This window comes from Neomonachus schauinslandi, chromosome 4 (assembly GCF_002201575.2).
Source record: "Neomonachus schauinslandi chromosome 4, ASM220157v2, whole genome shotgun sequence".
Taxonomy (NCBI): Eukaryota; Metazoa; Chordata; class Mammalia; order Carnivora; family Phocidae; genus Neomonachus; species Neomonachus schauinslandi.
In genome coordinates this window covers 39,556,529-39,573,403 of record NC_058406.1, presented here as the reverse complement: position 1 = coordinate 39,573,403, position 16,875 = coordinate 39,556,529, and the positions used below count along the sequence as shown (strand labels likewise).

Genomic DNA, 16,875 nt, shown 5'->3' with positions numbered 1-16,875 from the left:
TGTGTGTGTGTGTGTGTGTGTGTGTGTGTGTGTGTGTGTGTGTGTGTAGCTTTTGTAGTTCTGCTTGGTATTCTTGGATCTGGTTTTAAAGATTCTTTTTTATTTTTTTAATTGAGATTAATATTGCATACAGTTAACCATATTAATATGTACAGTTCAGTGGTATTTAGTGTATTCACAATGTTATGCAACTGCAAGCTCTCTTTAGTTGGTTTTGAAAATTCTTCATTTTTTTCTCCTCTTTTTTTCTATATTTTTGACTATGTATGTATTAAATACAGTAATCTTGAACAATACAAGCTTGAACTGTGTGAGTCTGCTTATACATGGATTTTTTAAAATATAGTACAGTACTGTAAATGTATTTTCTCTTCCTTATGAGTTTCTTAGTAACATTTTCTTTTCTCTAGTTCACTTTATTGTAAGAATATAGTATATAGTACATAGAACACACAAAATATGTGTTAATCAACTGTTTATGTTATTAGTAAGGCTTCCAGCCAACAGTAGTCTATTAGTAGTTAAGTTTTTTGTTTTTTTTTTTAGATTTTATTTATTTATTTGACAGAGAGAGAGACAACAAGAGAGGGAACACAGGCAGGGAGAGTGGGAGAGGAAGAAGCAGGCTTCCTTGCTGAGCAGGGAGCCCAACATGGGGCTCGATCCCAGGACCCTGGGATCATGTCCTGAGCCAAAGGCAGACGCTTAACGACTGAGCCACCCAGGCGCCCCAGTAGTTAAGTTTTTGTGGAGTCAAAAGTAGTGTGGATTTTTGACTGTGTGGGGGGTTTGGCACCCTTAACTTCCCTGCATTATTCAAGGGTAACTTTAGTTTGATTTCGTCTTACAGCTCTTGGATTCTCTTATGTTTTTTCCCCTTCTCTTTTTCTATGTGTTTCAGTTTGGGTAATTTCTCAATACCTATCCACAAGTTCACTGATTCTTTCCTTGACTGTGTTAATTCTACTGATAAGCCTGTTGAAGATATTCTTCATCACTGTTACAGGTTTTTTTTTTTTTTTTTTCTCCCTCCAGCATAGTTTCCAACTCTGCTGAAATTACTCATCTGGTTTTACATGTTATCTGTTTTTTCTGTTAGAGCCTTTAACATATTAATTGTTATTTAAACATATTAACTAACATATTCAGTAGTCATTTAATATTCCCTGTCAGTTTTAACATCTGTGTCCTACCTGTGTTTCTTTCTGATTACTGCTTATACTTGCCTGTGTGCTTTTCTGGCCTTTTGATATGTTTTACAATTTTTTTCTGAAAGTTGGACATTTTATGTAGGATAGTAGAGACTAGAAATGGGCATACCATTCTTTATGCTAAGACTTTTGTGCAGGTGTTTGACTTGATCTAATTTTGAGTTCGGTTGGATTTGAGATTTATTTCTCCTTTAGCTTTACTCAGTGAAGGAGATGGAAGGGTCCTGACAGAGTTTTGTGCCCCTCCCACAGTGTCTGCTGCTCTTCTCCCTTTGTTCTCTACTTAGTAGAGACTTTCTCAAGACTGCCAAATTCTTCTTGTGATACCTTGTGTTTAGGGTGTTGACTGGTTTGTGGGAGTTTTTTTTTTTGTTTTGTTTTGTTTTTTAATTTTCACTGCTCCCTCAGCTTTTGGTTTTTCCTTTGAGCTGTGCTTTGGAGAGGGTGTCTCTTGCAAGTTACTTGTTACTCTGCAAGCTAGACTGGTCATGGGGACTGGCAGGCATTCTCCGTTGTTTTGATAATACTTAAGTCTTCTGCAGGCATTGAGTCCAAGGGTTTTGGGTTTGTGGCCTTCTCCAAGCTCCTGTCTCTCTCCAGGTGTAATTCTGAGTCTAGCATGTTTTCCTGCCCCTCTTTGTAGGGTAGAGGATTTTCCCTCTTTTTACTTTTCAGGTCACTGTGGATATCACCAGTGTCCTAAGGTGACAATGTTTGTTGCCCTTCTCTCAGACTAAGGCTTTTGTTTTGTGAGGGAGATGGAAGGGTCCTGACAGAGTTTTGTGCCCCTCCCACAGTGTCTGCTGTTCTTCTCCCTTTGTTCTCTACCTTGGTAGAGACTTTCTCAAGACTGCCAAATTTTTTTCTGTGAGCACTTGGTGGTATTTACAGAGCAAAAACCTGTAAGAACTTTCAGAACTCCTATATTTGCCTTAACTCTCTCTCACCAGTACACTTTTAGTCTTTACCAATTTGTCAATCATCCTAGTGTAACTCTTACCCTAGCAAGTCAGTGCTCACATTTTGTCTTTCTCTGCATGCTACTGTCTTAGATTTTATGCCAGTTGTTCACCCTGTGAATGGGGTCCAGAAAAGTTAGGAACTTGGGTGCTCTCTCTTTCCATTATGAGGTTGAAAGTAATACTTTCTCTAGTTCTCTAATGATCCAGTGTCATTATTTTGAAAAACTGTCATTTCAGTTTTTCTCTTTCTCCAGTAAATGTTTAGTAGGTGGTTTTAAAATTTCCAGATGTAAGGTCCTTTCTATTTTCTTATTTTTGTTAGTAACTTCTAATTCCATTGTATTAGATTTAGAGAGTATTGTTTATAACATTTCTACTTGGTGGAGATTATGTTTCTTTGTAACCTAACATATGATTGATTTTTGTGTTTGTGTCATTGGCTCTTGAGAGAAGGTGTGTTCTTTATTATCAAAATGTAGATTTTAACATATATCCGTAAGATCTTCTACCTCCTTTCGTATGTTTTGTCCACTTGATCTGTCTTGTATTGAGAGTGCTATATTTAATTAGTCTACTATTATTAGTGTATTTCTGTGTCTTTTTAAATATCCTATAGTTTTCTATAATGAAGTTGGTTGCTGTTTTATTCCATGCATGCATATTCATTTTTTAAAAAATTTTATTTATTTATTTGAGAGAGAAAGTGAGAGAGAGCGTGCATGCACAAGAGGGGGGGAGGGGCAGAGGGAGAGGAAGAAGCCGACTCACTGCTGAATGTGGAGCCTGACATGGGGCTCAGACCTAGGACCATGAGATCATGAGATCATGACCTGAGGCAAAGTCAGACACTTAACCAACTGAGCCACCTGGGTGCCCCATGCATGCATATTCATAAGAGTAATATCTTCATTGTGATTTGTGGCTTTTAGCATTAAAAAGTGACCTTTGTAAATAAAAGTGACCTTTGTTACATTTAATATTAGATGGCTACTCCTACTCCTTTTTTGTGTCCATTAGCTTGATTTTTTAAAAATGATTTTATTTATTTATTTGACACAGAGAGAGAGAAAGAGCACAAGCAGGGGGAGTGGCAGGCAGAAGGAGAGGGAGAAGCAGGTTCCCTGCTGAGCAGAGAGCCCAGCACGGGACTCCATCCTAGGACCTCAGGATCATGACCTGAGCTGAAGGCAGACAGATGCTTAACTAACTGAGCCACCCAGGCACCCCCATTGCTTGATTTTTAAAAAATTTTGGTTTTAGTCATTTTGTTACTTTGTCTTAGGTGAATCTCTTGTATATAGTATATAGTTGAGTCTTGTTTCATGAGTGAAATTGAAAATGTTTAACAGTTATGTCCATTCGTATTCACTAATGCGATTGATGTGTTTGGTCTCAGTGCTGTCATAATATTTTGTAATCATTTGCTCTGCTTTCTATCAGGTGTATTTTCTTTCCTTTCATTTACAGTTATTTTTCTTAAATTATTGGTATTTAAGAAGGCTTGTATGTTCTTGTGGTTACTTTTATACTTGAACTTTTTTTAATGCTCTTAGTTTCATATTTTCTTTTTAGCTGTTTACTGTGTGATTTATCAATTTTAAAGTATTATTTAAGCCTACCTTTTGCCTGTGTAACAATTGGTGTTCTTATTCTATTTTCCTTCTTACATTAATATTTTATACTTTTTCAGAACATTTAAATTTGTCCGTTTGTCTTTCTCCTTTCATCTCACATCTGTTTTAGTGGTGTATATTTATATATTCTTAAAATACTTATTTTTGGTCCTTTCACTAAAGTTTTCTTAGTCATCAGTTGGTTGGATGAAGTTCTTTCTCTAGTAGATTTCTCAAGGGCTCATTACTGCAGAATTCCCTAAGTTCTTACATGTTGAAAAATTTTTTTCTGTTACCCTGATATTTGAAGTTTGGCTGCATATAAAATCTTTGGTTCATATGTTCTTTATTTTTGCTTTTATTTATTTGTTAATTAGAAATAGACTTTTTTTTTTTTAAGATTTTATTTATTTGAGAGAGAGAGAGAGAATGAGCAGGGGGTGGGGCAGAGGGAGAGAGAGAAGTAGACTCCCCACTGAGCAGGGAGCCCCACGTGGGGCTTGATTCCAGGACCCTGGGATCATGACCTGAGCCAAAGGCAGCTGCCCAACCTACTGAGCCACACAGGTGCCCCTAATTGTGTTTTTAAAACCTGCTGCTTCATTGTCTTGCTTTATATATTGGTTTGGAAACTGATGGCAGTCTTAATCTTTTGCTTTTGTAAGTTAATGATCTTCGCCTGGAGGCTATGAGGATTTTATTTATATTTGAAATTTAGTAATTTTAGTAAACTATGTCTCAGAGTTGGTCATTCTGGATTAATTTCCCCAGGCCTCCAGTAAGCCTATTCAATATATAGATTCATGTCTTTTTGTATTTCTAGAAAGCTTACTTAGATTATAGTTTTTTAAAATTTATTTTTATTTTTAAATTTTTATTATTTTTTTAAGTAGGCTCCACGCCCAGCATGGGGCCCAGTGTAGGGCTCAAACTCATGACCCTGAGATCAAGACCCAAGCTAAAAAGAAAAAAAAAAAGACCCAAGCTAAGATCAAGAGTTGGATGCTCAACTGACTGAGCCACCCAGGCGCCCCTCTTAGATTATAGTTTTAAATTTTAGTTCTGTTCCATTGTTTTCTGTTTTAGGAACTTGACCATATGAATATTATTACTTTGTCTCTCTTCCAGTTTGAGTACTTTCTTTCTGATCCTTTTTTTTCATTATGTTATTTTCATTCTCATGGTTGTTTTCTTGCCTTTCTTCAATGCCCCTCATGAAATTTTGGTTGGCATCTCTTTTTCCATGGGTACCTTGTGACTTATTCTTCATTTCTGAGAATATCTTATTTTTTCCTTTTTCCTGAGTACCATCAGCTTTCTTTCCTTTCTCTCTGCCTTTTTGGTTATTGTTCATAGTTTTAGAATTTTCTGATTCAAGGTGGTTTTTCCTCAAATGCTTATTTAACAATGTTTAAATACATTGTTTGGAGTATTGATTTACAGCTTTTCTTTGCTTCATGGTAGTTTTTTGGAAGGGAATTTCCCTCAGTAGATACATATGAAATTTCTTTTCCTGATTTTTTTTTCAGTAGCTCTTATATATTGGTTGATTTGTGTGTGTTTATGTTCATTTTTATGGTGATACGAATGACAATATTTTTATTTAATGGCGCCCTCTTCTGTCAATTTAGCAAAGCTCAGATACTTCAGTCAGTTTTTTGGTTGGTTTGTTTTGGTGTTTGGGGGGAGTCGAAGGGTGGTAAAGAGTAATGAGTGCTTTGATTTTATGATTCTCTTTTTGTCTTGTAATACACTAAACTTTCCCATTTTGCTTCTTTTCCCCTTTACCACTTGACTATCAAAGGGAGCCTTTCACTTTCTTTTTGCTTTTTTTTCTCTTTGCAATAACTTTGTGTTTTTTAGACTGCCCCTTTAAGTCATTCCTGCCCTTTTAAATTGTGCCTTTATAAATCCCTTTCTTGTAATCTTTGCTCTGATCTGTTTTACGTTTTTATTTTTTATTTATTTTATTTTTACCTTTTTTTTTAAATTTTACATTTTATTTATTTATTTATTTATTTATTTATTTATTTATTTATTTATTTATTTATTTGAGAGAGCAGAGCAAGTGAGAACATGAGTTGGGAGGAGTGGCAGGGAGAAGGAGAAGCAGACTTCCCACTGAGCAGGGGAGTCTATCCCAGGCCCTGGGATCATGACCTGAGCCGAAGGTGGATGCTTCGCCAGCTGAGCCACGCAGGCGCCCCTGTTTATACCTTTTTAATGTTTTCAGACAGACAGAACTTACGCACTCAGGCAGTAGTTTTAGCGCAGTTGTAATCTTCTTCTCTAGCTTCCCTCTTATGTATTCTCCTCAATTTTGGAGGCCTGTCTTGTGGGGTAGGGATAGGATGAGGAACATGAGAGACCATGTACTAGGAATTGGTAATTTTCCTCTTTTTATTCACAGTTACTTTGAAGTTTCAGTATTCTCTTTCTGTAAGTCATGTTGAAGGCATCATTTTTGTTTACCTTTATTTCCCCTTTGTTGTTTAGTATTGTTTTGGATGATGTAACAGTCTGGCTTTAATCAGGATATAGAAAACCACACAGTAGGTTAAACAAGTGAAATTTAATATAATGAATTATTAACTATGATAAAGGAATAAGTATAAGATTTGAGAAAACTCTATACTGTACTCTAGGGCTAAGAGAGAGTACCTAAGGAAGGACAAACTTAGAAGGGATTCAGACCTTTTTGGAGAGTTCAGCCCATTGAACAGGAGAGAAGTTCACTCTTTGGCCAGACCTGAAATGGTTTGTAGTCACTGGGTAAGTAATTGTCACCCTCTGGTGGAAGATGAGGGGTGCAGCAAATCAGCCATCATATGTAGCGGGCTTGCATGGAGTTGGGAATCCTCTGATCACATAGGTAGGCTGAGTGCGGAAGATGGGGGACTTGAAGAAGGAGCTGCAACATGGTGTGATCCCTCTGGCCACAGGCAGCTGTGCACAGGGACTTGCAGGGAAAGTCAGGGGGTGGTCAGTGGGCAGAAAACTTCTGGGCACTTCTCCAGTTGAGAAGGCTGTGGAAAGATTATCATTAAGCCAAGACTGCATGGTTGTAGACACACTATGTTCTGGGCTCATGACTGGGGTAGCACTCTGTTGGGTGTCCTCACTTCCCACCCATATTGCCAACACCTGTGCTGCAGCTTGAAACTACAGGAGAGAGCCTTTTTTTCTCGGCAGTGTCCTTCTAGTATTCTCTACTGACAAGACGTTATGCTCACTTTAAAAGAGATGTCAAGGAATTCTTTCTTTCTTTCTTTCTTTCTTTCTTTCTTTCTTTCTTTCTTTCTTTCTTTCTTTTCTTTTCTTTTCTTTTCTTTTCTTTCTTTTCTTTCTTTCTTTTTTTTTAAATCACTGAACATAGTTAAAGTGTATGTTTGGACCTAAGAGTCAAATAAATGACACAGATGGAAGTACTGGATGGCAGATAGTTGGCAGCCACTGTTGACTTCAGTTACCTGGAAGTCCCACTAAATTCTATGTATCTGTACCTTTTTTCTCTTTTCTTTCTTTTTCCTTTTTTTTTTTTAAGATTTGATTTATTTGACAGAGAGAGAGACAGCGAGAGACGGAACACAAGCAGGGGGAATGGGAGAGGGAGAAGCAGGCCTCCTGCTGAGCAGGGAGCCTGATGCGGGGCTCAATCCCAGGACCCTGGGATTATGACCTGAGCCAAAGGCAGACGCTTAACGACTGAGCCACCCAGGTGCCCCTCTGTACCTTTTCTTAAGTTCGTCATTTGGAATGCCATCCTTTGGTACTTCAGAGCTTTCCTTCCTCCCAGCGTGTCAAAAATTTTTCCTGCCTCAGGCACTCTCTGTTATAATCTTGACTTTAGCTTTTTTATTACTAATCACTGCCACCTCTTCTGTAATCTTAATTTCAGGTATCCCTCTTTCCTATCCCCATCTCCTACCCTTTAATAACTTGACTTAGAAAATCCTTCAAGCACACTAGGATCTATTAATTCATGGGTCCTGTCACCTTTACACTGTCTTTCAGATCCTGTGTATCCTACTTTCCTGATTTTTTTTTTTTTGGTCCCATCATTATATTGATACTGCAGGGCCAAAACTTGAAGTCCAGGTCTTCTGACTCTAGATTCATATTCCCATATTCCACTGTACTAGAGATGGCAAACAGTTTTAATATGTAAGCCAGCTCTGTTCAATTTTTTTTTTACTGTGTGCAAAGATAATTGATAATGTCTGCCTCAAGAAGTGTATTAGGGTTTATGGGATCATGTCCAGATTTAGCAGGAAAAAGTGATATAATTGCTTCTGAATAGCTGCAGTGGACATATATATCTCACTGTAACCACATTTATTTCAACAGGTCTTAAAAATCAGTAGTGATGATCACTGGTATGTTTAAGTAGCAAATTTAGATTTTGGTTTTAGACAAAGATAACTGGCATTGGTAACATCTCTCTTCCTTCCACTTGCTGTGTTCTATAAAGCTGATACATAATTCCAAAATGATTATATCTCCTTCACTTATTAATTGGAATGAGAAGCCAACCTTGTAAAGATCTGAAGGAAAAGCACTGTAGAAGCAGAAGAAAGAACAAATGCAAAGGCCCTGAGGTGAGGGCCAACATATTTTTGAGGTAGAGATAGAAGTCTGATGTGGCCAGAGTGCAGTGAGCAAAGGAGAGAGAATGCTAAAAGTCAGAACAAGAGTTAGGGACCTGATTTTGTAGGACCCTGTGGATGAATATTTTGGGTGTATCAGTAACATTTCAATTTGACATCTCATAGTCCAAAAATGATTTTCTCATTAATGCATGAAACATTTAAATACATGCTTAAGAATGATATAAAATTATATTAGTTTGGGTTACAAAGTAGTGTTCTCTTATAGTGGACCTCAGATGACAAGCCATTTAATACATACAGGAAGAAACAATGGAAAAGCTCCTACTGTTCTGAAGAAATTATTACCCAGACCGTCAGTTCTTTTTGTTCTGTCTTCGACCATTTGGACTGTGTTGATTAGAGGCTCAATATCTAGAGTTTTACATTAGAATGGAAGTATTGGTTCTGGCAGTCAGTGTGAAAGAGTTACAAGTACTCTGAATGAGTATATGAGGTTCAGTGCAGTTAGTGTTATCTGGACTCAGTACTCCTATTTAGGGTGACAAGACTTGATATACTTACATAAAGTATAACAGGATCTTTTGGTCAGTAAATAAAATGAAGTCCAGAATTCCAAGTAAGTTAGAAAGTATAATGAAGCCTTTGCATTCCTAGTCAGTCAGGAAATATAACAGAGTCCAAATCTCTTACTTAGTCTGGAAATGTAATGATCCAGCATTCCTAGTTAGTCAGGAAGTATAATAGTCCAGCCCTCAGCCAGATATTGCTTAGCAACTGGTATAAAGGTTTGATGGAAGAAAGGAAACAGAAACTAATGGTCAAAATGGAGTTTTGGAATCATTAATTTATTCAAGCCAACTTTTGATTGATCTTAAAATTTTATGCTTCATAGCTGGATTTTTCTTTTGACCTTAACTTATTTTTAAAAATCTTTAATATCTGACTTTTCATTCTCTCCAAGTATTTCTGTCTCTTATATTAATTGATGACTAATTCAAAGTGTTGCTTTTCAATTAACTTCATATCTTTTTCTTTGTTTTTGTTTTGTTTTGTTTAAAGACCTAGAGTTCTTACCTTATCTTCCTTTTTACTAAAACCTTAAAGACAGAAACAAATGAAACCTTACAGACAAGGAAACAAATGAACAGGCTCGGTTTAGCCTGTTTCTTCTGATTAATTTGAACTGAAGGCGGACACTTAACTGATTGAGCCACCCAGGCACCCCCATTTAGGTCTTTCTTAATTTTTCTCTGTTATAAACAAAATAGTGGAGCAGTAAATACTCTTACATTTACTGTCTGACAATTTCCTTGCAATATATTCCTAGAAGTAAAATTGCTCAAATTTGTATGAATTGCCTGGTTGCACTTGAGAAATGGACCAATTTATAGATAACTTAACAGTAGGCATTATGGAACATTTTCATTAGTTATAATTTTTATAAAGTGAAATGCATAGATCTCAAATATACAGTTAGATGAGGGTGCCTGGGTGGCACAGTTGGGTAAACCTCTGACTCTTGGTTTTGGCTCTGTCATGATCTCAGGGTCCTGGGATGGAACCCCGTGTTGGGCTCTGGGCTCAGCACAGAGTCTACTTGAGATTCTCTCTCTCTCTCTCCCTCTGCCCCTCCCCTCATGCTCGCTTGCTCGCTCTCTAAAGTAAATAAATCTTTAAAAAATATATACTGTTAGATGAATTTTGACAATTTTATACACCTACATAACTAATATCTCCATCAGAATATAGAACATTTCCATTATCACAGAAAGATTCCTTGTTAATCTTCTTCATGTGTTTGTCGGCCATTTATATTCTTCAGGGATTTATCTATTCAGGTCTTTTGTGTATTAAATTTGGATTGCTTATTTTCTTATTCCACTGAATTATGCGTTCTTTATATATTCTTTATATGTAAAAATATTCTAGTCCTTTGTCAAATATATTTATTATATTTTCTTCCAGTATATGGCTCACCATTTCATTTTCTTTCTTTTTTTTTTATGTTTTTTATTAACATATAATGTATTATTTGTTTCAGGGATACAGGTCTGTGATTAATCAGTCTTACACAATTCACAGCGCTCACCATAGCACATACCCTCCCCAGTGTCTATCACCCAGCCACCCCATCCCTACCACCCCCCACCACTCCAGCAACCCTCAGTTTGTTTCCTGAGATTAAGAGTCTCTTATGGTTTGTCTTGTTTCTCTCTGGTTTTGTCTTGTTTCATTTCCTCCCCCCCTTTCCCCATGGTCCTCTGTCTTGTTTCTCAAATTCCACATATCAGTGAGATCATATGATAATTGTGTTTCTCTGATTGACTTATTTCGCTTAGCATAATACCCTCTGGTTCCATCCACATCGTTGCAAATGGCAAGATTTCATTTTTGATGGCTGCATAATATTCCATTGTATATATATACACCACATCTTTATCCGTTCATCTGTTGATGGACATCTAGGCTCTTTCCATAGTTTGGGTATTGTGGACATTGCTGCTATAAACATTGGGATGCACATGCCCCTTTGGATCATCACATTTGTATCTTTGGGGTAAATACCCAGTAGTGCAATTGCTGGGTCATAGGGTAACTCTATTTTCAACTTTTTGAGGAACCTCCATACTGTTTTCCAGAGTGGCTGCACCAGCTTGCATTCCCACCAACAGTGTAGGAGGGTACCCCTTTCTCTGCCTCCTTGCCAACATCTGTGATTTCCTGACTTGTTAGTTTTAGCCATTCTGACGTCACCATTTCATTTTCTTAATGGTGTCTTTTGAAAAATAGAGGATTTTAATTTTGATATTCAATTTATGAACTATTTTATTGTTCCTGCCCTTATGTCAAGTGGATACCCAGTTGTTCCAGTACCATTTTTGAAAGGGTTATTCCTTCCTCATTAAATTCCTTTATCGCCCTTTTTGAAAAATCAGTTAAACTTATAGAATTGTTCTATTATATCTTTGAGGAATGGGTTTGTTCATAGTGTTGAAGTATAGGGAATCAGGATCCAGGCTTTTAATGGTCTTCAAGTTGATTAATTTTGATAAGCCTTCATTAAAAAAAATTTTTTTTTGCCTTTTTTCTGTATCTTAGGATGGCTATCATAGAATCTGATTTGTAATATACTCATTTTCAGCAGAACATGTTCAGATTTTTTCCCTCTCTTTTAAAAATTACTAGTATTGCCAAATTATCTACTGGTATTGAGGGATAAACAGGTTAATAGCCATCTGGAAATAGTTGTTAGAAGGACCTGACAGGTAATGAGCATCCTTAGGACACCCTACTCTTCCTTTCCGTGAAAGCATAAGATGCTGTGCAATTATCAAAATCTGATAAACAGTACTTAGGCCATTTCTCCATTGCTAATGCATATTTGCTGACATCTTTTGTGTTGTCATGCCAGCAGTGACCAAGACCTTATGAAATTCTGGTTGAATAAAACACCTGGAGATATAATAATTTATAGATATATGAAAAAAGACTCAAGTCTATAAATACCAGACTTCCTGCATACCAGAAAGTTTTGTGTATTTTGAGTGCTTGGGAGTATGTGGGGAACTTGGAGTATATGGTTGGCTACCCAGTAGTGGCCCTTTGCTTGATGTTGGTGTCACTAATATAAACCAATGTAAGCAGACATATTTTGTGAATATGTCGCAACTGGATTTTTGTTGTTTTTGTTTATAAAAATAACTAATTTAGTTACTACAGATATGAACTCCCTTCTTCTTGTTTTTCTTGCATAGTGCCAACAAAAAATGTGCAGTCATTGAGCAAAGGGCAGGCTAATAGATGTATATTCCTTTTTACGAAAGTGAAACAAAACAAAACAAACCTTTCAATTCCTTGCTGTAGAGAGTTCTTTGTGCTTTGAACACATCGAAAAAGAATAGTTTAGGAGTAGCTCATACTATAGCTAAGTTAGTTGAATATATTCCCCCTAGTATTTTAATAATGAACACTTATTTCAGTTGTTTATACCTTGGTAATGAGTATTGAAAACTTATCTTTAGCTTTTAACTTTACTATCTGAAAGATTTGTCTGTGTTATAAATTTGAATTTGATTTAGGTACTTTTATTGTTATAACTTTAAAAAGAATTATTAGTATTTAATAGTAATAGTGATGTATTATTTATAGTTGCCACATTTTAGGAATTTTCAAAATAGAATGAAATCCTGTGTATATATCACTCTGAGCGAAGATTATGATTTTCAAAATTTTATATTTGCACAACCAGTAGCATTTATGGTAGCAATTGATTGTCACGGATATTTTCCAGGAGATTCCAAAATAATTTATGTTTCTATTTACCATCCTATACATGCCAATGTATGCATTTATACTATAGCTATGGTTACATGGACTTACTAGGATAAAATTTTCTTAACAATTGAGAGCTTTGAAAGATATCAGTTGTTGAATATTAGTTATAAATTTTTCACTTTTTTTTTTTTTGAAAAAAAGAAACATCTACCATCTGATGGTATTTACACACTTTAGCCCAGTGGTTCAGTCTGTAAAACCATCCTGTTTTAATACACCAAAGAAATGTTGGTGGGGGGGGGGGGAGGAAAGAATGTTTGCAGAGTTGAGCATGCCTTTATGATTGATTTTTTTGGGGGGTGGTGGTGGGAGGTACTTTATGGTTTTAAAGGGCACATAGTATAAAGGAGCTTCCTTTTCCCAACAGTATTTTCTACTATTTTCATAAAGCTGATGGCTGAATTGAGTTTACGGATTGGGTATGTATTTGGCACAAATTGTTCTGGGTGTCAGATCACAGAATTATGCTTCAGTTGTTGTCTTTGAATTTACATAATGAAAGTTATTTGACCAGCCTTTCAGAACATGTAGATTCCACATTAAATCAATACATGTAGATTGTTTAGAACATGTAGATTCCACATTAAATCAATACATGTAATATATTATAAATTTCATAAAGAAGAGCATCACCTATGTAGTATTCTTGCCAAATGTTTAAATGAAATCTAATCATGAGGAAATAATCAAATACAGTTGGCAGATTATTGTATAAAATTTTTAATGGCATGTAAAACACACATACACAGAAGAAAAGGAAAAAAGTTGGGGAAACTGTTCTAGATTAAAGGAGACCAAGCAACAAGATAGCTAAATGCAGTGCATGACCCTTAACTGGATCTTGATCCAAAACAAAAACAACAAGAACAACACAAACAGTGCACACTTATTAAGGGACAATTGGGACAGTTGGAGAAATTCACAATTGCACTCTATCCTACATGCAATATAATGTCAATATTAAAATTTTTGAACTTCATAATGGTATGGTTGTTACATAGGAGAATGTCCTTTTTCTTCAGATTAAATGCTGGGGTAGTTTCATAGTATCTACAGTTTACTTTTAAATGTTTCAAAAAGAAAAGGTGAGTGCATAAGGCCAGAGAGAATGAAAGTAAATTTGGCAAGTGTTAACAATTACTGAATCTATGTGAAAGGTGTATTGGTATTCATTGTGTTATTCTTTCAGCTTTTCTCTAGGTTGAAAATTTCAAAACAAAAATGCTGGGGACAAAATCTCCACACAGAGTAAACTTAACCGTTAGGGTGGTGCAACTTACTTTATTTTGTCTGATTTTTATCTGTAATCATATCTTTTGCAAGAGATTTTTAAATATGTTATATGCTCAATAATTACTAGTTGGGATTCTGCATTTTAATAATGTGATTTCATGATTTTAGAATGTCTCATAGTTTAAAGAACATATACAGTGGGTTATATACATTCTGTTTTCCATTTTGTAAAATAGATGAGATAGGTGGTGTTTTCTTCATTTTAGAAACAATTTGGGGTTTCAAGAAAGGTACCCAAGGACATAGCCAGCTACCCTCATGCCCAGACTTCTCTCCTAAGCCTTGGAATCCGCTATCTTATCATTCATTACACACTCCTCCTGGATGTTCCACAGGTATCTTTTTTTTCTTTTTAAGATTCATTTATTTATTTATTTATTTGAAAGAGAGAGAGACAGAGAGAGAGAGAGAGCAGGAACAAGGGGGCGGGGCAGAGGGAGAAGCAGACTCCCCGCTGAGCTGGAGCGCGACTTGGGGCTTGATTCCAGGACCTGGAGATCATGACCTGAGCCAAAGGCAGAGGCTTAGCCACACAGGCTGTCCACTTCATTTCCTTTAGAACCTCCGTGCTGTTGACATAATGAACTTTCTAAAAAAGCAAATCTAGTCATATTGCTTCGTTTCATTGATAGGATGAAAACAGCAAACAAAGCACTTCATATAATCTAGACCCTACCTACTTCTCTTTCCGCATCCTTATATGCCTCCTGACATTTACCTTACTTTCCAGTCACACTGAAAACTGATTTGCAGCTGCAATAGTCTTTCATGGCTGCATGCCCTCATATTTGTTATTACTCTAGCTCTTTCACTCTTTGCCACATAATGTGTTACACTTACTATTCAAGATTTGAAAGTATAAGTTCCCACTGTAGGTCTTCATAACACCTTCACTGGCTGAATTAGGTGCTTTTTCTTTGCCCTGTGCATATTTCTGCTATAAAACTCCATTTTAACTGTTTCCATTGCCTTTTACTATAAAATTGTGAACTCCTTGAGGGTCATAGCTCACACATATTAGGTGTTCAGTAAATGTTAATGGACCTTCATCTAATCTTAACACTATGAAGATACTTTTCCTTAGAGACACTAGCATATATCAGTTTTTCATAGAGTTGTTGTGACTTTTATATTTATGTGTTTAATTCATCCCCAGTATTGGAATAGTAATTGGAGAACCTGATTTCTAGTTTTGGCTCTGCCCCTTATTTGGTATACTCTCTTAGGCAAGTTAGTGTGACTTTCTAGGTCTTAGTTTCCGGTTGATGACAGGTTGAATTAAATGTTTTCTCACACCTACCCATTTTTCCCAGTGACTCTGATTTTATGATTTCATCTGGGAGGTTTTTAAGCAGAGATGTGACACATTGATAGCAGTGTTACAGGAGTTTCACTTTGACAGAATGTAAATTGGAAGGGTATAGAATGGATAGATGCAGAGAAACCAGTTAAGAGAATAATGTGGTTTAATGAGCATTTCATATAGGATCAGTATTTGGGAAAGGAGAAATAATTATGAGAGAAACTTTACAGTTTGAAATGGTGAGGGCAGAATGAGTTTTCTTCTGCCTAGTCCTTCCCCTCAAATGGATTCCATGATTCAAAGCCTGTATTGACTTCTACAGAGAACTAGATTTTCTATTTTGAGAGAAATGAAACTAGGGGAATAAATGGCTTAAATTTTCTCTAATTTCTACCTTAGCTTCAAAACAGAATAAAAGATAGGAACTTTATAACCAGAGCATAGCTATTTCCAGATTTACATAGAAAATACGTTATTTTTCACTTGAAGAAACCACTCCCTAAAAACACAGAAAGAAGGTTATCACTCAAAAGAAGCATAAAGACAGAAAAAAGAGGTTTGAAAATCCTAGTTTGAAAAAAACAAAAAACCTCAACTATCTAAACATGCTGCTCATCAAGTTCATAGGCTGTGAAGTTTTGGTTTTGAAATTTTCCTCACTGGGGCATACGCTGTGGAGAAGGTCTCCTTGTTAGTGTTATTGCAGTTGCACACTTAAATTTAACAGTTGTTGAGCTTTCAAACTTGTTCAGCTGGGAGCTTTAGAAAATATCTCTCCTGTACTATAAGGATGCTACTGGTGCTTATTACCCCAGACAATCAAGAAATCCAGAAAACTTTGGTAACAAAATTGATACCAAATATGAGAAGTGCCGTGGATGATCACTTTTGTTCCTGTCACGACAACTGTTACTTTCTGCCAGTAGAGGACAATAGAAACAACTGTTGAGGCAGCTGTTGCTAATGTCACTACCACTCTAAAAGTTTTACATAATGCTTCCACCTGATTTACAAATTTGTTGAGAGGAAATGTGTTGGTTTTCTCCATTTCGCCCTTTGTATTTTCCATGCCACACTGCACATTGATATTTCTAATAGCAAATATATTAGTTTCCTAGGGCTGTTTTAACAATTTACCACAAACTTACTGTCTTAAAACAAGAGAAATTTATTCTTTTACAGTTCTAGAAGCCAGAAATCCAAAATCAAGTTGTTGGCAGGGCCACACTCTTTTCTGAAGGATCTAGGGAGAATCCTTTCTTTCTTGCCTGTTTCAGCTTCTGATATCTTCTTGTGGTCTTTGGTTTGTGGCAGCGTAACTTCAGTGTCTGCCTCCAGTTTCACATGGCCTTCTTCTCTATGTATACTTTTTGTCTCTGATAAGGATGCACTCATTGAATTTAGGACTCACCTTTTTCCAGTACTATCTCAGTCCTTACCTTGTATCTATGAAGACCCTATTTCCAAATAAGGTCACATTTTGAAGTTACAGGTTGACATGAGTTTTGTTGGCATGCCATTCAATCCACTGCAGGAGAGTGCTGGCAA

General features: G+C 36.3%; 1 protein-coding gene across 3 annotated transcripts in view; it reads left to right on the top strand.

Moving 5' to 3' along the window:
* Nucleotides 1–16,875, top strand: part of FAF1 (Fas associated factor 1) — a 500,302-nt gene that overhangs the window by 102,225 nt on the left and 381,202 nt on the right. Inside the window, exon 1 of one of the 3 annotated variants that reach the window (XM_044914505.1) lies at nucleotides 14,306–14,359. The exons of the other annotated variants lie outside the window; for them this stretch is intronic. The gene's annotated coding sequence lies outside the window, so the exon portion shown is untranslated. Of the gene's footprint in view, nucleotides 1–14,305; nucleotides 14,360–16,875 lie in introns of those variants that run through there. 3 annotated transcript variants of the gene reach the window in all.